This window comes from Hyperolius riggenbachi, chromosome 11 (assembly GCF_040937935.1).
Source record: "Hyperolius riggenbachi isolate aHypRig1 chromosome 11, aHypRig1.pri, whole genome shotgun sequence".
Lineage (NCBI taxonomy): Eukaryota > Metazoa > Chordata > Amphibia > Anura > Hyperoliidae > Hyperolius > Hyperolius riggenbachi.
The window spans coordinates 11,157,843-11,176,292 of NC_090656.1; the positions used below are offsets into that span (position 1 = coordinate 11,157,843).

The window sequence follows — 18,450 nt, forward strand, 5'->3', positions numbered from 1 at the left end:
TACAGGGGTATGCAGAGATGAGATGCACTAAGCTGGTGACAGGGGCCCCTGAGGAGTTGCTAGGGCAACGAAACGTTGGGCGGAGCCACGGAGTGACGTCACAGCGCACGACGCTCGCTGGACGCGGCGGGATTGTCTGTGTGCAGCAGGCTCGGTATCTTTTAGAGCACTAGCCAGTAAGCTATTGCGGAGAGGGACGCTAGATGACAGAGGCGTGCGCCTTGTCACCAGCTTAGTGCATCTCATCTCTGCATACCCCTGTACCTGGAATCAGGTAGCTTGTAAAACAAGGGGCTGGCTGTGTTTTTTCATTTTTGATGAAGTTTTCTGACCCAATGAGTGGTTATACACCACTGATCTGTTTTTAACTTTTTTTAAAAATAAACTGGTACGCTTTTACGCGATGTGGAATCCGCTTTTTGCTTACACAGACTGGGAATAGCCGAGAGAGGACTGCCAGAGAGGCTGCGGGGTGGCCAATACCCCGAATGCGAGCATTGGCCTTGGAGGCCTAGAAGTCTGGTGAGTCTCTCCCCGAAGGGGGGGCTTTTTCATTATATGACATATTCGCTGTGTTTAAGAAGGAACAGGCAGAGAAGAGCGCTTAACCATTTTTACTGAAGAACTTTATTTTGATGTGCATGTACAGTGCCTAGCACACAAATAACTATGCTGTGTTCCTTTTTTTCTTTCTCTGCCTGAAAGAGTTAAATATCAGGTATGTAAGTGGCTGACTCAGTCCTGACTCAGACAGGAAGTGACTACAGTGTGACCTTCACTGATAAGAAATTCCAACTATAAAACACTTTCCTAGCAGGAAATGGCTTCTGAGAGCAAGAAAGAGGTAAAAAGGGGAATTTCTTATCAATGAGGGTCACACTGTAGTTACTTCCTGTCTGAGTCAGGACTGAGTCAGCCTCTTACATACCTGATATTTAACTCTTTCAGGCAGAGAAAGAAAAAAGACAAGACAAATAACATTTATATCGCGCTTTTCTTCTGGACGGACTCAAAGCGCCAGAGCTGCAGCCACTAGGGGGCGCTCTATAGGCAGTAGCAGTATTAGGGAGACGTGCCTAAGCTCTCCTACTGAATAGGTGCTGGCTTACTGAACAGGCAGAGCCGAGATTCGAACCCAGGTCTCCTGTGTCAGAGGCAGAGCCCTTAACCATTACACCATCCAGCCACACAAAAAAGGATCACAGCATCCCACACGGAGTGGGATACACGCCAAAAGTCCCGGGGAAAAAAATCAGGATTTGATGCACAGCAGCCTTTTAAGGGCAGAAATCACATTGCATGCTAAATTGGAGGCATAAAGTGTTTTAAAACATCTTGCATGTCAGGTAGTGTAAAACATCAATCAGGTAGTGTAATTAGTGTACTGCTTCACACTGACTGACAGACCAAACTCACTGTGTAACGCACCGCACACAGCTGTTTGTGTAGTGATGACCGTGCTGGACTGGTGCGCACCATGACGAGAGTGCAGGTGATGGTGGCTTTCCAGCCCATATGGTCGCCAGGCTGAGGTAGCTCAACAACAGTGACTGTCCAGCTGATCGAATTTGGTCTGTCCACAATGAAGCCACAACCTTATTATCTATCTTCTTGGGTCAGGTGTGCCCCCAAAAACATATAACTCATATAGCCGGCGGTCATTGCTTCATTGTGATACGCAAGCCCCTTCACCGGGTCAAGGTAACGATCACGAAGGGGAATTGACACATGTACATACCTTTTGTTTCATTGTTGCAGCTGCAGTGCAGCCAGAAAAATAAGACAGGCATGTACACGCACCAGAAAAATTATTATAGCGGCTGCTGCTTGCAGCGGTCTTAAAAATTCAGCAATCCGCCTGGTGTCCTGGACCCTGTTGGTGGTGGCGGAGGAGGCAGTCAAGCGGCCTGCAGGCAGAGATGCTGGCCATCAGGAAAGCATCAGCTTGGGTGCCCCCCCCCCCCCCACACACACACACACACACACACACATACACACACATACACACACACACACACACACACACACACCACACACACACACACACACACACACACACATTTTGGGCTCACATACACATGTACTCTACAGAAACACATAATTTGGTAGGACATTAGATTATGGTAGGGAATACATTGTGAGCACTTCTGAGGACAGTCGCCAACAGGGAGACTGACACATGCGGCGCGCACAGCAAGAAAAATGGGTGTCACCATGCACTGGAACATGGGAGTGGTCATGATCGGTCATGGACAGACCCAAAAATACACAAATGCACAAAATAAGTAGTGGTGCTATTGACAGAGAGTGGGAATGACCAGATAAGCTTTAGATAAAATAATAGTAGTTACTAGAGATGTCGCGAACCTCCGATTTTCGGTTCGCGAACCGGGTTCACGAACTTCCGCGGAAGGTTCGGTTCGCGGAAAAGTTCGCGAACCGCAATAGACTTCAATGGGGAGGCGAACTTTGAATAATAGAAAAAATTATGCTGGCCACAAAAGTGATGGAAAAGATGTTTCAAGGGGTCTAACACCTGGAGGGGGGCATGGCGGAGTGGGATACATGCCCAAAGTCCCGGGGAAAAATCTGGATGTGACGCAAAGCAGCGTTTTAAGGGCAGAAATCACATTGAATGCTAAATTGCAGACCTAAAGTGCTTTCAAACATCTTGCATATGTATACATCAATTAGGGAGTGTAATTAGAGTTCTGCTTCACACTGACACACCAAACTTACTGTGTAACGCACCGCAAACAGCTGTTTGTGTAGTAACGGCCATGCTGGACTACTGCGCAACATGGCGTGATTGCTCTTCCTCACTCAGTGATGTCAGGTAATGTGTGACTTCCTTCTCAACTTTCCATGGCATTGTTAAAAAGCTTACGTTTTGTTTTTAAATTACATTTTCTACTTGCTGTGTACTTATTTAGTACCGCTACAATGAGAATCCTGTGGAGGCGGGCAAGTCTGCCATTGTGACCCCGGGTAATGGCCGGGGAATGAGGGGTTTGAATCCGGTGTGGAGCCTGAGAAACGCAGGGCTGTGGAGTCGGAGTCGTGGAGTCGGAGTCGTGGAGTCGGGCAATTTTGGGTGCCTGGAGTCAGTCGGAGTCAGGAAAAAATGCACCGACTCCGACTCCTAATGAATTTGTAACTGTAATTAAAATAGAAAATATGATAAAATGTTCTATTTCTCAGATAATAGTCATTAAAAATAATGTATATATACAGTATATATACAGTAATAGCTGTGCTTTGTCCACAAAAATGAAATAAACCAATCAAAATTAGTTACTTGTGCTGCTTCAATAAAGCAGTCCCCGTATTTTTAAGGTCAGATATACATATCTGATTGTGACTGTATATATGATGTGTACACAGGAATCTCTTATATATACTAAATAACATCTATGCTGTAAGAATAAAGCCTGATGTGTAGCTATGTCACTAATAGAGATGGTCAACGAGATGGAAATAATTCTGCACTGATGCTGATTTATGCAAATGTATGCACTCCCTTTGCTGATGAATACAAATAATTTGATATGTTATTAAAATTTGGTTTGGTGACTACAAATTAAAGGGTAACTGAGACGGATGAAAAGTAAAGTTTTATACATACCTGGGGCTTCCTCCAGCCCCCTTCAGGCTAATCAGTCCCTCGCTGTCCTCCACCACCCGAATCTTCTGCTATGAGTCCTGGTAATTCAGCCAGTCAGCGCAGTCCGGCCGCATGCCGCTCCCACAGCCAGGAACATTCTGCACCTGCGCAATAGTGCTGCACAGGTGTAGTATGCTCCTGGCGGCGGAGTGTGTGCATGCGCACTACGCCCGACTGGCTCAAGTACCTGGACTCATAGCAGAAGATCCAGGTGGTGGAGGAGTACAACGAGGGACTGATTATCCTGAAGGTGGCTGAAGGAAGCCCCAGGTATGTATAAAACTTTAATTTCATGTGTCTCAGGTTTACTTTGTTACACAGTAGTACTATACTCTACATATGCACTCCCCACAGAGCTGCAGGGAATCCACTGAGAATGTTGTGCACATTGAACACAGAGGTGTTGTCTATCGCCCATAAACCTAGTTCAGATTGTGCATGAAGAATGTGTAATAGAGGAAGAATCTCCTTATTCCCCTGCAGAGTACCCGCACATCATTCTTAGCTGTACCCACACTTACATTGCCTAGGGCCTGATAGATGTTCTTTGTTCCGGTTTGTACCTTTTACAAGTACTCTTACCAAGGACTAGTTTTAGTCTAAAGGGAATAAATATAGTAGTCTACATATCCTTCTCACTTCAGTTGTCTTGTAAAATTCCTAAGCGTTGGCAGTTAAGAGACGAATTTCATGTTACATACTTTTAATCAACAAAATTGTAATATGCAAATTAGAGGAGTCGGAGTCGTGGAGTCGGAGTCGGTGGAATCCTAAACTGAGGAGTCGGAGTCGGTGGATTTTTGGACCGACTCCACAGCCCTGGAAAACGGCTACCACTACACATCCAAGGAGGGCAGCAGGTAGGCATGCACGCCCGCCCCGAGGTAGTGACCAAAAATAACAATACAGGAGGCGGACTTTCGAGGCCCTGCTGTGTATTTGAAATGAATTAACTTTAAATCCTTTAACGGGAATCCGTTATGGAGGGCAAGTCTGCCATTGTCACTGCAGGGAATGAAGGTTGGATTCCGGCCCGAAGTGGGAGCCTGCTGAGACCCATGCTGTAGCTGCCCTGACCGTGCTTTGCAGACCAGGCATCTGTGGTCAGATGGACCCTTGAGCCAGCGGAAGACAAACCAAGTCGAAAGCATTTGCCAAGAATGTTTTACGGAGGGCAAGTTTTTTTGCCCTTTTTTAAAAAAAATTTAAAATGATAGATGGTTGTATTTTTAAATTGTTTGAAAGTTTAGATTGTTATAATTTAAGTAGGCCTCAGTTATTTGGACTGAGTTAGTCAAAACGGCTTGAGGAGCAGACCTGCCCTTTAAGGGGATTTTCTCTTAGAGAGAAAATCTGCAGTTCTGTCAGCAGAACTAGAACATACCAAGAAGCTGTTCTATGGACAAGGCCACAGCTCTCTCTGACCTGGGCATGTACCGCCACTAGAGCAATAAACATCAACCATATTTTGTAAATATCCACATTCCTGTATGTATGTCAAATGCCTCATCGAATATTAATCGAGTAGGTGTGTATGATGACACCACGAGTGGGTCCACCAATAGTCTGATCTAGGGGATGGCGAAGATGATGTCATATTTAACGCTTTCCTAGTCAGTATTAAAACCTGAGTGAGCTATGGGAGCTCACTCTGCTTCTTACTTTCGCACTAGCTCGCAAGGCTGACTGGGACCTCTAAGTATGTTCATTCCTTTCTGTAATCTGCTATAATGTATGCTGTACATAGGTAGCCTAGTGTAACTTAGGTTAGAAAGAAGGTACCTGATTGACTTCAGCAGGAAGTCTAATCAAGAAGCTTGTAACGCAACATGAAGATTGGCGTGGCTAGGATATGATGAACTGTATCTATCTGTATTTCTGTTTCCTGAATAAACTCCGTAAACATTGAAGAAGCCTGAGCAAAAGTCTATCTCCTGCTGGCTGTGTTGAGAGTCAAGTTATCTCACAGTCTGTGAGAAGCAACTATAAGAAGTTGATTGTGTCGAAGCAAGGAGATTTAGAACAGAATCTAACATAGATGGTTGTATTTTTAAATTGTTTGAAAGTTTAGATGGTTGTATTTTTAAATTGTTTAAAAGTATATCCATTCTTCCTCCCCCCAGCCACGAACAATACCATGGGAACGTGGAGCAGCAGAAGCCCCCTGTGACGGCTGCCGCGGTTGTTCTCCACGGCTTGTCTTTTGAGGGGTGCTGCTTTTCCTCAGGTGTTCTTGCCATAGCTGTTTGCGCCTTCTCTCCAGGTGCCTTCGTAAAGCACTTGTCCCTACGTGACAGTTGGCCTTTCCACGGCTCAATTTTTGCTGGCAGAGACAACAGATGGCTTTGCTCCGATCTGAGACACACACGTGAAAGAATTTCCAAACCGCTGAGCCCCCCTGGGGTGATGGCGCTACGGTGGCATCAGCAGCTGACGTTGAAGGGCATGTGTGCTGGCTGGCCATAGCTGGCGATACATGGCGCCGGACACTGCCCCCAGCTGTTTCTGAGGACGAGCTCCCTCTGCTTCTATCATGGAGTCGTCTCCTCCTACTCCTCTCTGACTCCTCCTCTGAACTGTCCCCCTGGTCATCTCCTCTACCGGGAACATATGTGGTATCCGTATAATCGTCATCATAATCCTCCTGGCCAGCTGCGCTTTCCTCAGACACCTCCTCAAGTGCACCAACTTCAGGTGGTCCACCATCATCCCCATCCACACACGTTACGTCCATACTATCGCCACCTAACTCAGACGTATGAGGTGGTGTACCTGTGCCTTCTTGTTGTTGTTGCAGTAGTGGCTGGGAATCAGTGATTTCACCACCATCACCAAATAACTCCTGTGAAGTGTCAAATGCAGCGGATGTGGTGCTTGTTGTAGCGCTGGTGGCTGCGGGAGATGAGGTGTTCTGTGTTAAATACTCAAGCACCTCCTCACGATTTTGGGAAGTGATGGCACGTGCCTTCTTCTGAGCACTGTATTTTGGGGCAGGTCCGCACGAAATCACAGCAACACCACCTCGCACAGCCACAGACCTGCCGGTGCCTGGTGGCCTTCCTCTGGGTCTGCCTCTACCTCTTCCTCTACCTGGTTTGTCCATTTTGTCCATCTCGGGGGTATGCTAGCTATATGCAGTGAGGTGGGTTCTCACTCAACACAACAGGTAGTTAGATGCAGTGAGCTGGGTTCACTGAACACAACAGGTAGTTAGATGCAGTGAGCTGGGTTCACTGAACAGTAAAGGTACTTAAGATGCAGTGAGGTGGGTTCTCACTCAACACAACAGGTAGTTAGATGCAGTGAGGTGGCCAGGTGGGTTCTCACTCAACACAACAGGTAGTTAGATGCAGTGAGCTGGGTTCACTCAACACAACGCTAGGTATATGCAGTGATGAGGTGGGTTAGGTAAACACAACAGGTACTGGGTAGTTAGATGCAGTGAGCTGGGTTCACTGAACAGTAAAGGTACTTAAGATGCAGTGAGGTGGGTTCTCACTCAACACTACAGGTAGTTAGATGCAGTGAGCTGGGTTCACTCAACACAACGCTAGGTATATGCAGTGATGAGGTGGGTTAAGTAAACACAACAGGTACTGGGTAGTTAGATGCAGTGAGCTGGGTTCACTCAACACAACGCTAGGTATATGCAGTGATGAGGTGGGTTAAGTAAACACAACAGGTACTGGGTAGTTAGATGCAGTGAGCTGGGTTCACTGAACAGTAAAGGTACTTAAGATGCAGTGAGGTGGGTTCTCACTCAACACAACAGGTAGTTAGATGCAGTGAGGTGGCCAGGTGAGTTCTCACTCAACACAACAGGTAGTTAGATGCAGTGAGCTGGGTTCACTGAACAGTAAAGGTACTTAAGATGCAGTGAGGTGGGTTCTCACTCAACACAACAGGTAGTTAGATGCAGTGAGGTGGTCAGGTGGGTTCACACTCAACACAACAGGTAGTTAGATGCAGTGAGCTGGGTTCACTCAACACAACGCTAGGTATATGCAGTGATAAGGTGGGTTAAGTAAACACAACAGGTACTGGGTAGTTAGATGCAGTGAGCTGGGTTCACTGAACAGTAAAGGTACTTAAGATGCAGTGAGGTGGGTTCTCACTCAACACAACAGGTAGTTAGATGCAGTGAGGTGGCCAGGTGGGTTCTCACTCAACACAACAGGTAGTTAGATGCAGTGAGCTGGGTTCACTGAACAGTAAAAGTACTTAAGATGCAGTGAGGTGGGGTCTCACTCAACACAACAGGTAGTTAGATGCAGTGAGGTGGCCAGGTGGGTTCACACTCAACACAACAGGTAGTTAGATGCAGTGAGCTGGGTTCACTCAACACAACGCTAGGTATATGCAGTGATGAGGTGGGTTAAGTAAACACAACAGGTACTGGGTAGTTAGATGCAGTGAGCTGGGTTCACTGAACAGTAAAGGTACTTAAGATGCAGTGAGGTGGGTTCTCACTCAACACAACAGGTAGTTAGATGCAGTGAGGTGGCCAGGTGGGTTCTCACTCAACACAACAGGTAGTTAGATGCAGTGAGCTGGGTTCACTCAACACAACGCTAGGTATATGCAGTGATGAGGTGGGTTAGGTAAACACAACAGGTACTGGGTAGTTAGATGCAGTGAGCTGGGTTCACTGAACAGTAAAGGTACTTAAGATGCAGTGAGGTGGGTTCTCACTCAACACTACAGGTAGTTAGATGCAGTGAGCTGGGTTCACTCAACACAATGCTAGGTATATGCAGCGATGAGGTGGGTTAAGTAAACACAACAGGTACTGGGTAGTTAGATGCAGTGTGCTGGGTTCACTCAACACAACGCTAGGTATATGCAGTGATGAGGTGGGTTAAGTAAACACAACAGGTACTGGGTAGTTAGATGCAGTGAGCTGGGTTCACTCAACACAAAGCTAGGTATATGCAGTGATGAGGTGGGTTAAGTAAACACAACAGGTACTGGGGTATATGCAGTACTGGGTAGTACAATGTGCAGCTCCCTGTCACACACACAGGTAGTCACTGAATGTGCTGGGCTGCTGGCAGTGGCACACACAATATCAATTAGCAAGGCTGTGCATGCAACAAAAGTGTCAGTTTGACACACAGAAAAAAAAAATGTACAGAATGAGCTCTGAAAAGAGCTGTTGCTGGGTGCTTTAAAAGCAATAATAATCAGTCAGGAGCAAGCAAAGCAGCCTAGAACCTAACTAATCTGTCCCTAGAAGAACAAGTCTGCAGCAGCTGTCCCTTTCCTCTCTCTAGCAGGCACACGAGTGAGGCTAATGGCCGCCGGACCCTGCCTTATATAAGGGGGGGGGGGGGGCTCCAGGGCTTAGTGTAGCCTGAATGGCTACAATGTGCCTGCTGACTGTGATGCAAAGGGTCAAAGTTGACCCTCATAGTGCATTATGGGGCGAATCGAACTTCCGCAAAAGTTCGCCTGGTGCAGGCGAACGCGAACCCCCTAAGTCCGCCTGGAACCGTTCGCTACATCTCTAGTAGTTACATGCCTCATGATAGTTCATCAAGTAGTCAAATGCCGCAAAATAAAAATATTAAGTAGTCACACACCACCAGATAAAATAATTAAGTAGTATATAAAAATGAAATGCTTGATATGTTGCTCTAATCTATATCACAACATGGTATAGTCCACTAAACAATACTGAATGTGACTACAAAAAAAACAGATCAAGCAATAGGCCATTGTGTCTGCAAAGGATACGCCGTTTAATTAAATATATAGGTGATAGAATTCATCCATTATAGAAAATACACAACAATTTTAATCAAAATTATCCAACCAAATGTACACATGACACAATTAAAAACAACAAGCAGCGATAAGCTTCATAAGCCAGCCTCTTGTGTTCAGTGATATATATGCAAGAATATTATGCAGTACTCTCTGGCCAGATAATACCACACAATTTCATGCACCTGTCGTATGCTGTCCCAAGTCCACCCCGTGCTGCGCATGCGCACTAGGCAAAACACAGGGACACAGGAGGGCGCAGGGATACGGGTTTATTATATAGGACAAGAAGACCTAAGCCTGTTTAAAAACTGGCTCTAGGTCTGTGTCGGAACCTCCCCCCCTACCGTGACAGCCGCCACGTCAGCGCGCACCCCCCGCCCCCCCCCCCGCCTGCTCGGCCCCCTGGCCCATCCTGCTCCCTGTGCCAAGGCTGTCCGTGCACATGCGTAATAGTGCAAAGCACGGACCCACACACACACAAAGGGACACAGGGGAAATATTAGATAGGACTAGTAGACCTAAACCTGTTAATATAAAGGACTATAGGTCTGTCTCACCACCCAGTTCCCCTCCCGCCCCTGTGACCTCCGCCACATGTCCGCCTGGCCCCCATCCTCCTCCTGTCCCAACGGCTGTTCGTGCTGCACATGCGCAGTAGCGCAAACACACAGACACAGGAACGCAGCGACACAGGGGGATTGTTAGGTAGGATGATCTGAGTTGCACGCAATATCTATGGGTATATGATACCTAATTCTTGTATCCGGGGGCACGTGGCTACTAATTTTTTATATCTGGGGGACACTTGCCTTCTTATTTCTTCTATCTGTGGGTACAGGGCTTCCTACTTTTGGCATCTATGAGCAGAAGGCTACTCAGCTTTGTGTATCTGGTTGGCACCTAGATACTGAGTTCTTGTACCTAGGCCACATTAGGCATGCATAACTATTTGTTTTCAGCTATGTGTGTTTCATAGCTACCTATGTTTTGTTTCTGGAGGCACATGACTACTTAATTCTGAAATCTTGGACTCACATGGCAATCTAACCACTGTAGTGGTGGCCACACATGATGGAAGTATGATGCATTGGGGTCTCCTAGCGCCCCCTTGGGTGATGTTTTCCAGCATACCTGAGTGCTACGGCAGAGTGCAGTACACAGAAGCTGGAAGCTAGGCAGCAGTAAACACAAACTGCCAAAAGACAGATCAATGCAATACACACAAGCTCCCATTGGATGTCGCAAAGCAGGATACACAAGCTGCCGCTAGAGGGAGCAAAACAATACTGTGTACACAAGAGCTCAGGCTGTCACTAGACGCTCTGTCTAGTGTAGTACAGGCAGACTGCCGCTAGGTGGAGCAGTGTACTACAAGCAGAGTGCCGCTAGATAGAACAGTGTACTACAAGCAGAGCACCGCTAGATGGAGCAGTGTAATACTCTCAGACAGCTGCTAGGTAAGGCAGTGTACTACACGCAGACAGCCGTTAGATGGAGCCGTGTAGTACTTGCAGACTGCCGCCAGATAGAGCAGTGTAGTATACGCAGACAGCCGCTAGGTGGAGCAGTGTAGTACTCGCAGACTGTCAGCAGGTGGCGGGGCTGTGCGCTAAAGGCGGAGCGCTGATCAGCAGATCTTGGAGATGTCAGCGGGGCGCCCTCCGGACTGAGGATCGGGTTGGATTTGGGATTGGAAGGGAATCGGGTTGGATCTGGGATCGGACGGGGATCGGGTCGGACCTGTGATTGGATCGGGGAGGCCCCGGAGGGAGCGGCCGGACATGCCGAGGTGAGATCATATAGCTGGCGGTATATTGCACCGACCCGGCGGCTGCAGCAGCGTGATTGCACCGGGCGGCGACCGGAAACTGCGGGAGCTTCCCGGGAGGAGAACCGCACCTTCTGCACATAGATTAATGCTGTAATATTGGGGTGTCATTTGTCTCAGGATAGTATTGGGGTGTCACTTGTCCCAAGATAGTATTGGGGTGTCACTTGTCCCAGGATAGTATTGGGGTGTCACTTGTCCCAGGATAGTATTGGGGTGTCATTTGTCTCAGGATAGTATTGGGGTGTCACTTGTCCCAGGATAGTATTGGGGTGTCACTTGTCCCAGGATAGTATTGGGGTGTCACTTGTCCCAGGATAGTATTGGGGTGTCACTTGTCCCAGGATAGTATTGGGGTGTCACTTGTCCCAGGGTAGTATTGGGGTGTCACTTGTCCCAGGATAGTATTGGGGTGTCATTTGTCCCAGGATAGTATAGGGGTGTCACTTGTCCCAGGATAGTATTGGGGTGTCACTTGTCCCGGGATAGTATTGGGGTGTCGCTTGTCCCGGGATAGTATTGGGGTGTCGCTTGTACCGGGATAGTATTGGGGTGTCGCTTGTCCCGGGATAGTATTGGGGTATCGCTTGTCCCGGGATAGTATTGGGGTGTCGCTTGTCCCGGGATAGTATTGGGGTGTCGCTTGTCCCGGGATAGTATTGGGGTGTCGCTTGTCCCAGGATAGTATTGGGGTATCACTTGTCCCGGGATAGTATTGGGGCATCACTTGTCCCGGGATAGTATTGGGGTGTCGCTTGTCCCAGGATAGTATTGGGGTTTCGCTTGTCCCAGGATAGTATTGGGGTGTCGCTTGTCCCAGGATAGTATTGGGGTGTCACTTGTCCCGGGATAGTATTGGGGTGTCGCTTGTCCAGGGATAGTATTGGGGTGTCACTTGTCCCAGGATAGTATTGGGGTGTCACTTGTCATAGGATAATAGTGAGATGTCACATTTGTCAGGATAGTGCTGGGGATGTCTCCGGATATTACAGGGGTGTCACATGCCTCGGCATAGTAGGGCAGTAGTCTACTTTAGGGGACCCAGCAGGGAACCTTATAGGGGACAGTTCTCCAATCACAGCACCCTCTACAGCACGAAGTGTTGTGATTGGCCGAATAGTGTGGTTTCTAGTTTATTACAACCTCTGAAACCGAGCAGTTAGAGAGGATGCCTTCTACCCACTCACATCAGCTGAATTTCCCTATTAGGTTTCCTGCTGGGTCCCCTAAATAAGACTAGCGCCCATAATAGTGGGAAGGCCCAGTCCCCTGGAAAATACTGGGGTTTCACATACCTTGGCATAATAGTGGGGTGTTGCATTCCCTGGCATAATAGTGGGGTGGCACATGCCCCTGAGTATCAGGGCTGTGGAGTCGGTACAAAAATCTGACTCCTCTAATTTGCATATTACAATCTTGATTGAGGCAGGGGTCACACTTACCGGCTTTCGTACGCGTTTTCTGCACAGAAAAACTGACTTCAACTGAGAACTCATGTTAATCAATAAGCAAGGTCACAATTTAATGCAGATTTCGCATGCAGAAAAAAAACTGACATCTTGCGCAATTTGTCAGTTTTCTCTATAAATTACATTAGCTGCTGTAAGGCAGGAGTCACACTTGTCTTTCAGTTTTCTGCAAAGTGTAGAAACTGAAAGACAAGTGTGACCCCTGCCTGAGAGTATGTAACATAAAATTCGTCTCTTAACTGCCAAAACTTAGGAAATTTAAAAGACAACTGAAGTGAGAGGGATATGGAGACTGCCATATGTGTTCCCTTTTAAACAATACCAGTTACCTGGCTAGCCGGCTGATCTTCTGCCTCTAATACTAAAACTAGTCCTTGGTAAGAGTATTTGTAGAAGACAGGAACAAAGAACATCTATCAGGCAACTGTGGGTACATGTAAGAGTGATGTTCAGGTAATTTGCAGGGGATTCTTCCTCTATTACACATTCTTCATGCACAATCTGAACATCTATCAGGCCCTAGGCAATGTAACTGTGGGTACATGTAAGAATGATGTGCAGGTACTCTGCAGGGGAATGAGGAGATTCTTCCTCTATTACACATTCTTCATGCACAATCTGAACATCTATCAGGCCCTAGGCAATGTAACTGTGGGTACATGTAAGAATGATGTGCAGGTACTCTGCAGAGGAATAAGGAGATTCTTCCTCTATTACACATTCTTCATGCACAATCTGAATATGGATCAGGCCCTAGGCAATGTAACTGTGAGTACAGGGTGTAACTAGAAATCACTGAGCCCCCCTGCGAAAATTTGGATGCCCCAAGGTGCCAAACAATCGTAATGGGACAGCGTTTCACTATAAATTAATCGTAATGCAGCAATGTTTAACCAGAAATTAATCGTAAAGTGGGCAGCATTTCACCATAAAATAATTGTAAAGCTGGCAGCAGTCACCAGAAAATCAGCAATCACCAGAAAAAAATGCACCTGTAAAAAAAAAAAAAAAAAAAAAAAAACAATTCACTCACCTGGCAGAAGTCTCCTCCTCTCCCAGCTTCTGGCGCACAGCTCCCCCGACGATCCTCCAGCAGCAAATCTCCTGTGCTGACAGGCAGAGAGCAGGGCTACGGGAAGATGACGCCCGAAGCCCTGTACTGGAGACACAAATCTCCAGTTTAGGGCTTCGGAAGCCATCTTTCCATAGCCCTGCTCTTACTTAGCGCCCCAACCCGCCCCCCCCCCCCCCCCCACGGCGGGCATGTAAGAGTGATGTGCAGGTACTCTGCAGGAGAATAAGATGATTCTTCCTCTATTACACATTCTTCATGCACAATCTGAACCAGGTTTATGGGTATGGGTGAACACCTCTGTGTTCAATGTGCACAACATTCTCAGTGGATTCGCTGCAGCTCTGTGGGGAGTGCATACTGTGGCTTGCAAAAGTATTCGGCCCCCTTGAAGTTTTCCACATTTTGTCATGTTACTGCCACAAACATGAATCAATTTTATTGGAATTCCACATGAAAGACCAATACAAAGTGCTGTACACGTGAGAAGTGGAATGAATATCATACAGGATTCCAAACATGTTTTACAAATAAATAACTGCAAAGTGGGGTGTGCATAATTATTCAGCCCCCTTTGGTCTGAGTGCAGTCAGTTGCCCATAGACATTGCCTGATGAGTGCTAATGACTAGAGTGCACCTGTATTTAATGTCAGTACAAATACAGCTGCTCTGTGCCGGCCTCAAAGGTTGTCTAAGGCCTAGTGCACACCAAAAACCGCTAGCAGATCCGCAAAATGCTAGCAGATTTTGAAACGCTTTTTCTTATTTTTCTGCAGCGTTTCAGCTAGCGTTTTGCAGTTTTGTGTAGCGGTTTTGGTATAGTAGATTTCATGTATTATTACAGTAAAGCTGTTACTGAACACCTACTGTAACAAAAACCGCCTGGCAAACCGCTCTGAAGTGCCGTTTTTCAGAGCGGTTTGCGGTTTTCCTATACTTAACATTGAGGCAGAAACGCATCCGCAATCCAAAATCTGCAGTAGCCCGGGAGTATGCGTTTCTGCAAAACGCCTCCCGCTCTGGTGTGCACCAGCCCATTGAAATACATTACCCTAGCGGATCCGCACCCGCAAGCAGATCGCAAACCGCAGCGGAAACGCTCCGGTGTGCACTAGGCCTTAGAGCATATTGGGAGCAACAACACCATGAAGTCCAAAGAACACACAAGACAGGTCAGGGATAGTGTTATTGAGAAATTTAAAGCAGGCTTAGGCTACAAAAACATTTCCAAAGCCTTGAACATCCCACGGAGCACTGTTCAAGCGATCATTTAGAAATGGAAGGCACAACTGTAATGGCAGAAATGGAAGGCACAAATGGAATGGCACAACTGTAAACCTACCAAGACAAGGCCATCCACCTAAACTCACAGGCCGAACAAGGAGAGCGCTGATCAGAAATGCAGTCAAGAGGCCCATGGTGACTCTGGAGAAGCTGCAGAGACCTACAGCTCAGGTGGGAGACTCTGTCCATAGGACAACTATTAGTCATGCACTGTACAAAGTTGACCGTTATGGAAGAGTGGCAAGAAGAAAGGCATTGTTAACAGAAAAGCATAAGAAGTCCCGTTTGCAGTTTGCCACAAGCCATGTGGGGGACACAGTAACCATGTGGAAGAAGGTGCTCTGGTCAGATGAGACCAAAATGCAAAACGCTATGTGTGGCGGAAAACTAACACATCACTCTGGACACACCATCCACACTGTCAAATATGGTGGTGGCAGCATCATGCTCTGGGGGTGCATCTCTTCAGCAGGGACAGGGAAGCTGGTCAGAGTTGATGGGAAGATGGATGGAGCCAAATACAGGGCAATCTTGGAAGAAAACCTCTTGGAGTCTGCAAAAGACTTGAGACTGGGGCGGAGGTTCACCTTCCAGCAGGACAACGACCCTAAACATAAAGCCAGGGCAACAATGGAATGGTTTAAAACAAAACATATCCATGTGTTAGAATGGCCCAGTCAAAGTCCAGATCTAAATCCAATCGAGAATCTGTGGCAAGATCTGAAAACTGCTGTTCACAAACGCTGTCCATCTAATCTGACGGAGCTGGAGCTGTTTCGCAAAGAAGAATGGGCAAGGATTTCAGTCTCTAGATGTGAAAAGCTGGTAGAGACATAACCTAAAAGACTGGCAGCTGTAATTGCAGCAAAAGGTGGTTCTAAAAAGTATTGACTCAGGGGGCTGAATAATTACGCACACCCCACTTTGCAGTTATTTTATTTTTTATTTATTTTTAGAATCATGTATGATTTTCGTACCACTTCTCACGTGTACACCACTTTGTTTTGGTGAAATTTCAATAAAATTGATTCATGTTTGTGGCAGTAATGTGACAAAGTGTGGAAAACTTCAAATGGGCCGAATGCTTTTGCAACCCACTGTAGCTGGGGGGGGGGGGGGGGGGGATCAACCTGCGCTATTTGCAGACCTCCGATCAGGGCGACCAGAGCGGCGGAGAGAAGCAGAGCAGCGCACACGTTACCGTCGATGGTTGTCAGTGTTCTCCCCAGAGATTTTTTTCCAGCCGGGTGGCATTTAATTGTAGCCTGGTGGGGTGAGATGAGAGAATGCAGGGCCGGTGCTTCTGTGAGCCACTTTGCTTACAGAATAAGAGGAGGTGAGCCGATTACAGCCGGGTGCTCACCAAAACTAGCCTGGTGGAGCACCCGTCTAAAAGAGCCTGGGGAGATCACTGGGTTGCGCTGCTCTGCCTCTCTTTGCCTCTCCGGTCCGGGTCGTCCTGATGTGAGGTCTGAGTATTTCAGGCAGCGGGGGAGAGGTGAGGGGACTTCGTGACTTGACCGGCCACACTTAGCCAGAACGCGTTCTGTCCGGCCAAAGTCCGCAGGGAAGGTTTATTTCTCACATTCTCGCATCAGCCGGCCACTTCTAGATTTGACCGGCCAGAACCCGAAGTGGCCAGACTTCGGGTTCTGGCCGTAACATATATAAGAGATTCCTGTGTACACATTATATATACAGTCACAATCAGATATGTATATCTGACTTTAAAAATACGGGGACTGCTTTATTGAAGCAGCACAAGGAACTCATTTTGATTGGTTTATTTCATTTTTGTGGACTAAGCATATATATATTACTGTATATATAAATTATTTATGATGACTATTATCTGAGAAATAGAAAATTTTATCCTATTTTCTATTTTAATTACGGTTTAAATTCATTAGGAGTCGGAGTCTGTGCATTTTTTCCCGACTCCGACTCTGACTCCAAGCACCCAAAAATTGTTCCGACTCCACAGCCCTGCTGAATATTACAAAGGTGGCGCATGCCCCTACATAACACTGGGGTATTGCATGCCCTGGCAAAATACTGGGTTATCTTAATCCCAGGCATATTACTGGGATGTCACATGTCCCAGGATATATGTATAGTATATGGCTAAAGATTATGGTGTCTTCTTTGCCGTTTGCTTACAATAAACTCTGTAATTAAAGGTAATGGATGCTTGTCACTGTTTGTGTACCGACATTTCTACAAGAAAACGCAGGCAAGGTAATCTTTTATTAGAGAAGCAGAACTGCACCACGCGGTTGTGTAAGGAGCGGGCGGCGGTAGAGAGGGTTAGAGAGGAACTTTGCTGAAAGATAGTCGTAGGGGAAAAAGAGAAATAAATACACTGCAAAGTGAGAAATGTAAAAATCAAGTAATGATTGATCTATGCCATGTAATTCATAATTTTGTTTGATCCACTGTGAGCCTGCAGAATATCATCTTTACTGCTAGCAGACAAGAAAAGAACAGCAGCAACTGCCATTTTCTATAAACACACCCACTATCAATATAATAGGCTAAAAGGTTTTTTGTTGTTGATATACAGTAAATGTTTGGCTAGAGGGAGCTACGACTCACTTGGTAGTTGAAACAGCTGTTATTTCCCACAATGCAATGAGGTTCTCGGTCAAAGCCATGACATCACACTGTGGGAGGGGTTTCACCACAGCATCAGCCATACAAACGTCCCTGATGATCTATACTGAAGTGAGAAGTATATGGAGGCTGACATATTTACTTCCTTTTATAGAGACACTGAAGCGAGAATAATTCTCGCTTCAGAGCTCATAGATAGCAGGGGCATGTGTGCCCCTGCTAAAACGCCGCTATCCCGCGGCTAAACGGGGGTCCCTTCACCCCCCCCCCCCCCCCCCCCGCAAAATCAACGACCAAACTGGTCGTAGATTTTGCTGCTCCTAGAGGCAGGACTAACGGCTGCAGCCCTGCCTCTAGACGCGTCTATCAGCGGCGCATCGCCGCCTCTCCCCCGCCCCTCTCAGCGAAGGAAGACTAAGAGGGGCGAGGGAGAGGCGGAGATACGCGCTGACAGACATGCGTGGGGCAGGGCTGCGGCGGTTAGCCCTGCCTCATTCCGGAAGAGATCCCCGGCTGCACGAAGGGGATTTAGGGGGTAAGGGACCCCCGTTTAGCCGCGCGATAGCGGCGTTTTAGCAGGGGCACACATGCCCCTGCTAACTATGAGCTCTGAAGCGAGATTTATTCTCGCTTCAGAGTCTCTTTAAACAATACCAGTTGCCTGGCAGCCCTGCTGGTCTATTTGGGTGCAGTAGTGTCTGAATCACACCAGAAACAAGCATGCAGCTAATCTTGTCAGATCTGAAAATA

The 18,450-nt window shown here is 47.0% G+C and overlaps 1 protein-coding gene across 2 annotated transcripts in view; it reads left to right on the top strand.

The window, feature by feature from the left end:
- The first annotated feature begins 11,016 nt into the window (after positions 1–11,016).
- The window catches only part of DEF8 (differentially expressed in FDCP 8 homolog), a 49,951-nt gene continuing 42,517 nt past the window's right edge, over positions 11,017–18,450 (top strand). For both annotated transcript variants that reach the window (XM_068260988.1, XM_068260989.1), the window contains exon 1: positions 11,017–11,222. The gene's annotated coding sequence lies outside the window, so the exon portion shown is untranslated. The remainder of the gene's footprint in view (positions 11,223–18,450) is intronic.